Source organism: Podarcis bocagei (genome assembly GCF_964188305.1).
Source record: "Podarcis bocagei genome assembly, chromosome: 11".
Classification (NCBI taxonomy): Eukaryota; Metazoa; Chordata; class Lepidosauria; order Squamata; family Lacertidae; genus Podarcis; species Podarcis bocagei.
Window position 1 is genome coordinate 64,120,471 of NC_138136.1, and position 12,062 is coordinate 64,132,532.

General features: G+C 50.0%; 1 protein-coding gene and 1 long non-coding RNA gene across 2 annotated transcripts in view; both read left to right on the forward strand.

Moving 5' to 3' along the window:
• CNTFR (ciliary neurotrophic factor receptor) overlaps nt 1-12,062 on the forward strand; it is a 434,396-nt gene that overhangs the window by 45,063 nt on the left and 377,271 nt on the right. The window lies entirely within an intron of this gene.
• Nucleotides 7,499-12,062, forward strand: part of LOC308597426 — a 396,194-nt gene continuing 391,630 nt past the window's right edge. Inside the window, exon 1 of the long non-coding RNA XR_014012971.1 lies at nt 7,499-7,855. This is a non-coding gene — a long non-coding RNA (uncharacterized lncRNA). The remainder of the gene's footprint in view (nt 7,856-12,062) is intronic.

Genomic DNA, 12,062 nt, shown 5'->3' on the forward strand with positions numbered 1-12,062 from the left:
TTTTATTTATTTTTTACTGTTTCTGTGTATGCAACAGTTTTATGTTTGTTTTTATTGTATTGTGAAATTACTTTGAGATGCTTCGTAGGAAACGATCCGTAAATAAAACAGTAATCCCTCTTGCTTCTGGGTGTGGGGCATAAATGCTGAGAAAGGTCAAGGACAGGTAGCGATCAGGCAGAAACCTCACACAAACACCCTCTGACGTTCTGCAGTCTTCTGCTGGGTTGGAGTTTCAGTTCTTCAGTGTTTTTCTTTTCACAGCACCATGCCTTTGATTATTGCTATGCTTCTCGGCTATATATTTTTCCTTTAGAATTAAGTACGTATACTGCTCCAGTCCCCCTGGAACTAATAAAACAACTCGCATATCCCTGAAAGCAATGAGAGCTGAGCTGGAGTGCTAAACAGACTTGAGCAAGTCCTATTGATTTGCTTCTGAGTAGACCCGCGCCAACCCGGTTCTCCGTAAATCTGAGTTCGATGTGGGTTTCCCCTGGTAAAAGTTTTAAGTGTAGTAGAAAGGACTGCAGTCTGGCTTTGGCCGGATCGAAGCGATAAATATTCATTACCATATAGATCAGCTTAATTGAGTTACGGAGGACGAACTCTTGCTCTGCAGGCTTACAGTCTAGCAAACAAGATGATTAGGGAAAGGACAGATGAGGACGGCCTCACACGTTCAGTCTGAGCAAAGTTGGGAAAGTGTGGCTCAGTTTGCTCAAACGCTCTTCCTTCCTGGGTCAGCGGAGCTTAAGAACGTGGAAAGTGTGTCGTGGGCTTGTTGGGCTCAGGGACGTACGAAGGGGGGCGTGGGGGCGCGGCCCACCCCGGATGTCACCCTGATGGAGGGGGCAAAATGGCGGGCGGCACTCGTCACCGTGGGGCCTGCAGCATGCACAAGCCATGCGTCTCGGTGCCTGCAGGCTCCACGCTGTCCACCCGCTGCTTCCCCCCAGCTGTAGGGTGGCTGAGGCCCCACTGCGCGCCCGTCCCTATGGGCGTACGGCATCCATAGGGATGTGGCGTGCTGTGGCACCCATAGGGACAGGGTTCACCGCAGCGCCCATAAGGATGCCACGGGATGCTGCGTGTCCTGTTCCCTCTCTATGGGCAGCGTGCGCCCTGCTCCTATGGGTGGTTTGCCCCACCCCTATGGGCCTGAGAGCCTTCCTCCACCGCTGGCTGGGCCCAGAGGAATGGCAAGGCGAACCACCTGGGGAACCGCCAAGGGGAGAAGGCTCAGAGCCCAGGACGTGGTGACAATGAATTGCTAGTGTGAGAAGACAGGGTAGAATCTAGATGGTACAGAGATAAAATCTGTAGTTTGGGCATTGCTCTCGAAAGCCTTGCAGCATGTGATGAAACTTACGTATTCCAAATAATCAAGCAGCAGCTTTATGACCGCGAAAGGCAGCGCTTGTTACCTCATACTCCGAGATCCTGTTCTCCGGAGGCCTTAGGTATTACAACACCTTACGGAACCTGTAGAGGGACGCGGGTGGCGCTGTGGGTTAAACCACAGAGCCTAGGACTTGCCGATCAGAAGGTTGGCGGTTCGAATCCCTGCGACGGGGTGAGCTCCCGTTGCTCGATCCCTGCTCCTGCCAACCTAGCAGTTCAAAAGCACATCAAAGTGCAAGTAGATAAATAGGTACCGCTCCGGCGGGAAGGTAAACGCCGTTTCCGTGTGCTGCTCTGGTTCGCCAGAAGCGGCTTAGTCATGCTGGCCACATGATCCGGAAGCTGTACGCCGGCTCCCTCAGCCAACAAAGCGAGATGAGTGCCGCAACCCCAGAGTCAGCCATGACTGGACCTAATGGTCAGGGGTCCTTTTACCATTTTACAGAACCTGTGCCAAATATCTAAAGGATCCATTACTCCCTTCCCATTGAAGAGCCTTTATGCTCACAAGATTAAATGCCTTCCCCTCTGCAGTGACCAAAGGCAGATTCTCAGCCCATATCAAGCCCGTTTGTGTGCCTGCAGCCAAGAAGTACCTGATTCAATGGACCACGTTCTCTTAGATTGCTCTCTACACAGTAGACCTCGCCAACTGATGCTCTTCAAAATGTTGGACCTATAACTCCGAGAAGAAGTCAAGTGAGGTTTCTCCTGGCAGATTGGGACAAAGATATCACTGCTTTAGTAGCTTCCTTTTTAGCCACAACGAACCATCCTTTTTAGCCCAACGAACCATCCTTTTGGGGAACAGACAGGGCAAAGCAGAATATCTACTGTGTTTTTCACTCCATAAGATGCACTTTTTTCCTTTTAAAAACTAAGGGGAAATGTCTCTGCGTCTTATGGAGCGAATGTGTGGTCCCTGGAGCTGGGGGGGGGGGACACACCCGAGCTTCCCCCGCCAGCCCCGACAGGCTCTGGGAGAAGTGGACAGGCTGCGCTCCCTGAGCTGCTTTTGGGGGCTGGGGGGGCGGGCTTCCCCCGCCAGCCCTGCCAAGCTCCTGAGCAGCTCTGGGGTAGCCCGCGAAGCCTCTGCAGGGTAGCGGGGAGCCTTCATCCTGCTGCCCTGCGAAGGCTTCACGTGACTATCCCTGGTTCTTGCGGGAGGTGGGAGAAGTGACAGAGCAAGGCTCTCTCACTTCCTCCACCTCCCGCAAAAGCCCCCAAGAGCCGCACGGAGTGTGTGTGTGGCTCTTGGGGGCTTTTCCCCAAGGAGGGAGAAGGGCAGCCCATCACTGATGGCTCCTCGAGCAGAGTCCCAAAGAGCCACACACACACACCGCGGCTCTTTAAAGGCAGCGCTGAGCATAGCCTGGGATGCATACAGGCTCTGCTCAGCGCTCCCTTTAAATAATTTTTTTTTCTTGAATTCCCCCTCTAAAAACTAGGTGCACCTTATGGTCAGGTGCGCCTTATGGAGCGAAAAATACGGTAAGTGCACACGATCACAGTGTGACCTTATGACCTTTGACAGCTTCACCCTTGTCCTTTTAATTATTCCAGTGATCTGAAATGTTTTATACTGGCATCAGCCAATAAAGGTATTTGATTTGATTTGATTGGGAAGAGGTATCAGTAGCCAAAGAGGCAACAGGGCTTCGTGAGCGGGGAGAGTCTGTGGCAGAGAGCAGTCTAGAATCAGAGGCAGAAGCAGGAGAGGACAGGGGCCAAAAGGCAGAGATGAATCAGGTTAGTGAAGAGGCATGGGTGTTTCCCGTTCCTGGTGCGGCAAACTCCCTCTGCCCTGACTCACAGAACCAGGAGAGGGATGACACGGGAGGAGCAAAGACAGGCTGCACGTGGGCATCGTCTCTGATTGCTTGCAAGAAACCCTGGAGAGGAGGAGACACAGACAGCTGTAGGGAGGTGGGGACATTTAGTCTGGGCCTGAAAATTGGCCAAGTCTGTGAAGATCGTGTTTTGCTAAGGAGGAGTTGACTCCAGCTGTGAACTGTGTTATTTATTGACTGGCCTGCTAGATTAGGCCAATAGCTAATCTAGCCCAGCATCTTGTTCTCACAGTGGCTGACCTGTGGGAAACTCCCAAGCAGGATTTGAGTGCAAGAGCCCTCTCCCTTCTAATGGTCTTCAGCAACAGCATTGTTGCCTCCAATTGTGGAGGCAGAGCCGAGCCATTGTGGCTAGTAGTCATTGACAGCCACCTCAATGGATTTGTCCAATCCTCTTTTAAAGCCATCTAGGCTGGTGGTCACACACACACACACATTACGTAACGGGCAGTTTGGTGTAGTGGTTAGAGTGTCAGACGAGGACCTAGGGGGCATGGGTTCAAATTCCAGCTCAGTTGTGAAGCTCCCTGGATGTCACCTTGGTCCAGTCATGGCCTCCCAGCTCAACCTACCTCACAGGCTGTGGGGAAGAATAGGAGGGAGGAGGCTGCAAAGGGGAGCAGCAGCAGCAGCAGCTCTGGGGTCTGGAGAGGAGAAAGGGGCCGGAGCCAACTTCCTAACAGGGATGTCAACAGGGAAACCTGGCTCCGTCTCCCCTGGAATGACAAGGAAGGAAGCAGAGGTTGCCAGCGGGTGCGAAAAGCGCCGTACTTAGTGTGCTTCTCCAATAAAACTTGACAAGTGGAGTCAGTGCAAAAGGCTTTGCTTTTTTTTCTCCTTCCCCTGGAACAAACCGCAGCAAAATTGTTTCCAACAACTCTGCGCTGTCAGTCACCCAACTTGGTGAGAGACTTTTCTGCCACGTAACTGCTCTGTAAGGAGCCCATCTAAAGAAGGGAGCGATTTGAGGTAATGGGCAAGGGGGGGGGTTGTGTGCTTCCAGGAGCTCCGGCCAGACGGCTGCTCGCGCCCTGGGCCTGATGCTTAATGACAGGGAGGCTGAGAGCGCCAAACGCCTGCAACTGGACTTGGCAGCAAGGCAGCGGTCGTGTTGGACGCTCTGTGGATTCTCGGTTTACACCACAAGAGCATGGAGCCTGCGGAGGCTCCCTCCCTTCTGGCTCTCATGAGAGGCTGCTGGATCAGGCCCTTGGCCCATCCTGTTCTCATGGTGGCCAACCAGATGCCTGTAAACAGGATTCATCCACAAGAGCTCTCCCTCCTGCACCATCCATTAACTGGTATTTGGAAGCCCTTCTGCCTCCAGCTGTGGAGGGCAGAGATGATAGCCATCATGGCTGGTATCCATCATAGCCTTCCCTTCTTCCATGGGTGTCCTCCATTAAAGCCATGCTAGCTGGTGGCTGTGGCTGCCTCCTGTGGGAGCGAGTTCCATAGATCATTGGCTGTGTAAAGAAGGACCTGCATTAATGTGCCATGAATCTTCCAGCATTCAGCTTCATTGCATGTACCTCGGGTTACAGACGCTTCAGGTTACAGACACTGCTAACCCAGAAATAATACCTCGGGTGAGGAACTTTGCTTCAGGATGAGAACAGAAATTGTGCTCTGGTGGCGTGGCAGCAGCGGGAGGCCCCATTAGCTAAAGCGGTGCTTCAGGTTAAGAACAGTTTCAGGTTAAGAACGGAATTAAGTATGTAACCAGAGGTACCACTGTACATGAATTCTAGTGTCAGGAGATAAACAGGACAACTTCTGTATCCATTCCTTTTCATGTCATGCACAAATTTAGAAACTTCTGTCATGTTGTCCCTTACATGCCTTTTCTCCAAAGGCTGCAATCTTTTTTCATAGAGGGCATCAAGATAACTGATAGGAGATCCAGAGTAGTCTCCAGCTTGGACTACTGCAATGCGCTCTATGTGGGGCTACCTTTGAAGGTGAGCCGGAATCTGCAACTAATCCAGAATGCGGCAGCTAGACTGGTGACTGGGAGCGGCCGCAGAGACCATATAACACCAGCCCTGAAAGACCTACATTGGCTCCCAGTACGTTTCCGAGCACAATTCAAAGTGTTGGTGCTGACCTTGAAAGCCCTAAATGGCCTCGGTCTACTATACCTGAAGGAGCATCTCCACCTCCATCGTTCTACCCGGGCACTGATATCCGGTGCTGAGGGCCTTCTGGCGGTTCCCTCACTGCGAGAAATGAGGTTACAGGGAACCAGGCAGAGGGCCTTCTCGGTGGTGGCACCTGCCCTGTGGAACGCCCTCCCACCAGATGTCAAGGAAGTACAGTGGTACTTCAGATTAGAGACGCTTCAGGTAACAGACTCTGCTAACCCATAAATAGTACCTCGGGTTAAGAACTTTGCTTCAGGATGAGAACAGAAATCGCGCGGCGGTGGCAGTGGAAGGCTCCATTAGCTAAAGTGGCACCTCAGGATAGGAACATTCAGTTTAAGAACAGACCTCCAGGACAAATTAAGTGCTTAACTAGAGGTACCACTGTAAACAGCTATCTGACTTTTAGAAGACACCTGAAGGCTGCCCTGCACAGGGAAGTTTTTAATATTTGATGTTCTATCATGTTTTTAATACTCTGTTGGGAACCACCCAGAGTGGCTGGGGAAATCCAGCCAGATGGGTAGGGTAGAAATAATAAATTTATTATTTATAGAGTTGGGGGGGGGGTTGCGAGAGGAAAATAAGATGGGCATCCCTGATAGATGACCATCCAACCTCTGCTTAAAAACCTCCAAGGAAGGAGAGTCCACTTTCCTAGAGAGTCTGATCCACTGTGAAACAACTCTTACTCTCAGAAAGTTCTTCCTGATGTTGAGTCGAAATCCCCTTTCTTGTCACTTGGATCCACTGGCTTGGGGTCGTCCCCCCCTCTAGAGCAGCAGAAAACAAGCGTTCTCCACCCTCCCCAGCTGGGGCAGCCCTTGTTCCTATATTTGAAGGTGCCTATCATGTCACCTCGCGGAGGCTGAGTGAATTTGACATTTGTCAATTCGTTCAGGTCTTCTGGGGTCCCAAAAAGGCGACACGCTCTGATTCTTGTGGCTGCATTTGCCAAAACCTGCCCCCCTCCAAAAATTCCTCACTTTAGGAAATTGCTCAACTTGCTGCGGAGCGAAGAGTAAATAGGAATTGTCCTTCCCGGCAGCGGTGCCAGAGAAATTGACCCCCCTGGGTAGTTTTCATGCATTTCAAAAGATCGGAGCCCTTCACTCCAGAAAGCGTTTAACTCCCGCCGCGAAGGGAAATAGGATGCTTGTGGAAAGACTGTCATTTTAGCTGTTCTCATACAAAGGCGGGTGTTACAGTAAATTCGCTTATTCCACCAAAGGGGAATCCGGAGGGCTTGATGGAAAGCGGAGGAGACAGGCACGGTAAATGGGTTTTGTTGGCGGAATTGAAAGCAAAGGCATCTGGTGGTGGCTGGTCCAGGATTGACTGTTGCGTCTCGCAAAGGGCCCCGGATGATTAAGGCAGGATGGCGAAGGCGGCTCGCTCGCTGTACATCAGCCTCCCCTCTCTCTCCCTTGTCAGCCAATTCATTCTGGCACCTCCATGCAAAGGCAATTGAAAGCAGCGAGCCGACCGAGGCCCTTTCAATTCTCCTTTCCCAAAGCCTCCATCTTGTCAGCGCCAAAGGAATGCCTCTGTCTCCCAAGGCTCCCCGCAGGGCTTGGGTCACACTTCTTAACCCCTCCGCTCCGGGGTGGGGTCAGAGAGCCATTTCTCTTTGGCTCAGCTCTCCCCCGCCCCCCCCCAAAAAACTTGGCTCCTTCTGATCTCCGTGGTGAGAATGAAATGGACACCCTTTGGGCCTGATCCAGCAATGCTCTTCTTAGGAAACTGCCTACTGTGCTAGAAACTCAGATATACAGGTGAAAATCGGGAAATTAGAATATTGTGGAAAAGTTCATTTATTTCAGTAATTCAACTTAAAAGGTGAAACTAATATATGAGATAGTCTCATGACATGCAGAGCGAGATATGTCAAGCTTTTATTTGTTATAATCGTGATGATCATGGCGTACAGCTGACGAAAACCCCAAATTAACAATCTCAGAAAATTAGAATATTAAATGAAATCAGCAAAACAAGGACTGCAAATAGAGCAATATTGGACCTCTGAGAAGTAGAAGGATGCACATGTACTCAGTCCTTGGTTTGGGCCCCTTTTGCATCAATTACTGCCTCAGTGCGGCGTGGCATGGATTCTATCAGCTTGTGGCACTGCTGAGGTGTTATGGAAGACCAGGAAGCTTCAATAGCAGCCTTCAGCTCTTCTGCATTGCTCGGTCTCATGTCTCTCATCTGTCTCTTGGCAATGCCCCATAGATTCTCTATGGGGTTCAGGTCAGGCGAGTTTGCTGCCCAGTCAAGCACAGTAATCCCATGGGCATTGAACCAGGTTTTGGTATTTTGGGCAGTGTGGGCAGGTGCCAAAGTCCTGCTGGAAAATGAAGTCAGCATCCCCATAAAGCTCGTCTGCAGAAGGAAGCATGAAGTGCTCCAAAATCTCCTGGTAGACGGCTGCGTTGACCCTGGACTTAATGAAGCACAGTGGACCAATACCAGCTGAATGCCATGGCTCCCCAAATCTCTTTTCTGATGAGAGCAGCTTTTGCATCTCATTTGGAAACCAAGGACCCAGAGTCTGGAGGAAGAATGGGGAGGCACACAATGCCAGATGCTGGAAGTCCAGTGTGAAGTTTCCACAGCCTGTATTGATTTGGGGAGCCATGCCATCAGCTGGTGTTGGTGCATTGTGGTTCATTAAGTTCAGTAAGTTGAATTACTGAAATAAATGAACTTTTCCATGATATTCTAATTTTCTGAGTTTTACCTGTATAAGCTAGGTGCCAAATTCTCCTTAAACCAGGATTACTGTCCTTGCCATTGTTTGGGTGGGGTGGCAGCAGAAGGTGCTTTATGTTCCAAATCTGTATCCTTCCTAGGAATGGTCAAATCTGCCAATTTCAGTTTTTCTCCATTACTCCTTTTCCCATGCCTACATTCACTTCTTTCCACATTAGTTTCCAGTTGTCCCCCCCCCGCAATAAAATTTATACACTATTGACTGTAAACAAAACAAAACAAACAAAAAAACCTCAAAGCAGATTACAGTAAAGAGAAAGCAAAATTATGACTAAGAAGAATTAACAGCAAGGCTTTCAAAAAGTTAACAATAGACTAAAAACAGATTAAAACTCGCACCAACTTTCTAAGCATATAGGGAGGTTTGTCTAAAGAAGCATGATTTTATCAGGTGCCGGAATGAGTCCAGTGAAGGTACCTGCGTGGTATCAAGAGGCAGGGAGTTCCACAAGTGCTGGAACACAAAGGATTGAGTTTTAGTGCGAGCTGCTAAAATGCCCCTTTTTATATGCGATTTTCCTTTGGGCAAACATATTTACAAAGCAATTTTCCCCAATGTGACCCATCCATGTATTTTATTTTAACAGATAGATGCTTTGTTATGTACACTTTACCTTAGTAAAGTGCATTTTTTTGCTTGGCCAAAGAGATGTATTGCAAATTTCGGGAAAGTGCAAATTTCGCAGGATGGTTGTACTTCCGTTCACATCTTGTTCCTGAAACTGTAGAGTAGGTTGTTGTTGAGACGTTTAGTCGTGTCTGCCTTTTCGTGACCCCCTGGACCAGAGCACGCCAGGCACTCCTGTCTTCCACTGTCTCCCGCAGTTTGGTCAAACTCATACTGGTAGCTTCGAGAACACTGTCCCACCATCTCGTCCTCTGTCATCCCCTTCTCCTTGTGCCCTCCATCTTTCCCAACATCAGGGTCTTTTCCAGGGAGTCTTCTCTTCTCATGAGGTGGCCAAAGTCTTGGAGCCTCAGCTTCAGGATCTGTCCTTCCAGTGAGCACTCAGGGCTGATTTCCTTCAGGATGGATAGGTTTGATCTTCTTGAAGTCCATGGGACTCTCAGGAGTCTCTTCCAGCACCAGAATTCAAAAGCATCCATTCTTCAGCAATCAGCCTTCTTGATGGTCCAGCTCTCACTTCCATACATCACTACTGGGAAAACCAGAGATTAACTATACGGACCTTTGTTGGCAAGGTGATGTCTCTGCTTTTTAAGATGCTGTCTAGGTTTGTCATTGCTTTTCTCCCAAGAAGCAGACGTCTTTTAATTTTGTGACTGCTGTCACCATCTGCAGTGATCATGGAGCCCAAGAAAGTAAAATCTCTCACTGCCTCCATTTCTTCCCCTTCTATTTGCCAGGAGGTGATGGGACCAGGCAGATTAGGTAAGTCCCCCTTTAAATGTGGGCTGAATGGAATCTCTCCCCTACCCTTAGTCTTGGCTCTTTCTAAAAGAAATCTCGACTCCAAGCACAGAAGGAACTGGGTAAGTGGGAGGAGCACAGCTTCTTGGTGTTGGACGCAGGAGTTGGTCCCTGACAGCGTCTCCAGTTAAAAGGATGGGATAAGCGATGCCAATTTAATTAAATGCGATTGATTTTTGTCTGGCAGAATAATCACCTAAAATTGGTCTGTTCAGCTGACAGTTCAAACAACTGCAAGTTTGGTTCATTTCTTAACAGCTGTGGACTTGATGCTAGACCTTGAGAAGACTGTCAATGGGTGACAAAATTATCAGAAATAAAGCCAGTCCTATACAGTCCTATACAACCTCGGGTTACTGACGCTTCAGGTTGCGTTTTTCCGGGTAGTGGACCGTCGTATTCTGTGACTTCCCCCATCTGTCCCAGGAGAGTTCAGAAGAGGTGCAAAGTCACCTAAAATGACACTGAAGTCATTTAAGTGCCACTGGCCTCGGTGGCAGCAATGGGGGAGTGTCTGGAGTAGATTAGCATCGAAATTAGGACATTCATTCAGCCAGGGAAGGGCATGATCTCCGAGGGGCATCCTCCTCCGGCAGCGGCTGGAGCTTTCAAGTCTCTGGGGGAGGCTTGCTTGGAGAAGCCTCAGATGTCGACACTCTCCCTCCCCTCCTCGTCCCCAACAAAGAGGCCAGGGAGGCAATTACAATTGTAAATGATGCTGGGAAGGTGCCCAGTGCTCACAGCCTCTTGTTTCTCATTCTTCCGCTGTTGGGGGAGAGAGAGAGATGAGAGAAAGACATGCCTGCAGCTTGCAAAAGGACCCTCTCTTCCTCCTCTGCCGTGCTGGGGCTGCGGACAAACTCCATTGAACAGAAGAGCCCGCCAATGGCTTGTCCAATTCAGCCTCACTGCGGCTGACCAGATGCCCAATGGGAAGCTTGCAAGCAGGATTTGAACACAGGAGCGCCCTCCCCTCCTGCGGAAGAATAATAAGAATAAGAATAATTTATACCCCAGCCACTCTGGACGGCTTCCAACAAAATATTAAAATACTGTAGTGCATCAAACATGAAAAGCTTCCCTAAACTGGGCTGCCTTCAGATGTCTTCTAAAAGTCTGGTAGCTATTGTTCTCTTTGACATCTGATGGGAGGATGTTCCACAGGGTGGGTGCCACTACCGAGAAGGCCCTCTGCCTGGATCCCTGTAACTTGGCTTCTTGCAGCGAGGGAACCACCAGAAGGCCCTCAGCACTGGACCTCAGTGTCCAGGCAGAACGATGGGGAGGAGAGAGGGCTCCTGCGTTCGAATCGTCCTCGCAGGTTTCTAGTTGTGACATCCACCTGGCCACTGTGAGAGAGGATGCAAAAATCGATGGACGCCCTTTGGTTGAATGCAGCCAGGCTTGTCCTAGGTTCTCTGCTGTTGTTTAGTCGTTTAGTCGTGTCCGCCTCTTTGTGACCCCATGAACCAGAGCACGCCAGGCCCTCCTGTCTTCCACTGTCTCCCGCAGTTTGGTCAAACTCATGCTGGTAGCTTTGAGAATACTGTCCCACCACCTCGTCCTCTGTCGTCCCCTTCTCCTTGTGCCCTCCATCTCGTTCCCAACATCAGGGTCTTTTCCAGGGAGTCTTCTCTTCTCAGGAGGTGGCCAAAGTATTGGAGCCTCAGCTTCAGGATCTGTCCTTCCAGTGAGCACTCAGGGCTGATTTCCTTAAGAATGGATCGGTTGGATCTTCTTGCAGTCCATGGGATTCTCAAGAGTCTCCTCCAGCACCAGAATTCAAAAGCATCAATTCTTCAGCGATCAGCCTTCTTTATGGTCCAGCTCTCACTTCCATGTATCACTACTGGGAAAACCATAGCTTTAAGTATATGGACCTTTGTTGGCAAGGTGATGTCTCTGCTTTTTAAGATGCTGTCTAGGTTTGTCATTGCTTTTCTCCCAAGAAGCAGGCATCTTTTAATTTCGTGACTGCTGTCACCATCTGCAGTGATCATGGAGCCCAAGAAAGTAAAATCTCTCACTGCCTCCATTGCTTCCCCTTCTGTATGCCAGGAGGTGATGGGTCCTAGGTTCTAAACTTAGCCAAATAAATACCTTGCAAATGAGCCCATGCCTCCCCCCTGCCGAAGTATTTGCAGGGACTGTAACTCCCATAACTCCCCACCTAACGCTTTTCCTCGCCTTTTCTCCCCTTGACCAAGAGCAAACGGCTGGCAGGTGTAATTTCAATGCAGAGAAGCAAATCTCTTTTGAGGCCGGGAAGACAAAGGCGGCCCCCGGAGGCTTTTGTGGCGTGGGTGGGGAGCAAAGGCAGGCTATGCAAATGGGCGCTTTGATCTGCCTTCTGAGGGAGCCTTGGCTTCCCATCGGCCGGCCCCACAGCGCCCCCCCTCCTGCCTCCAGGGGGTGGACAAAAGCATCTCTGGGAGGCCCCACAAAGGATGTGGGTGCCGT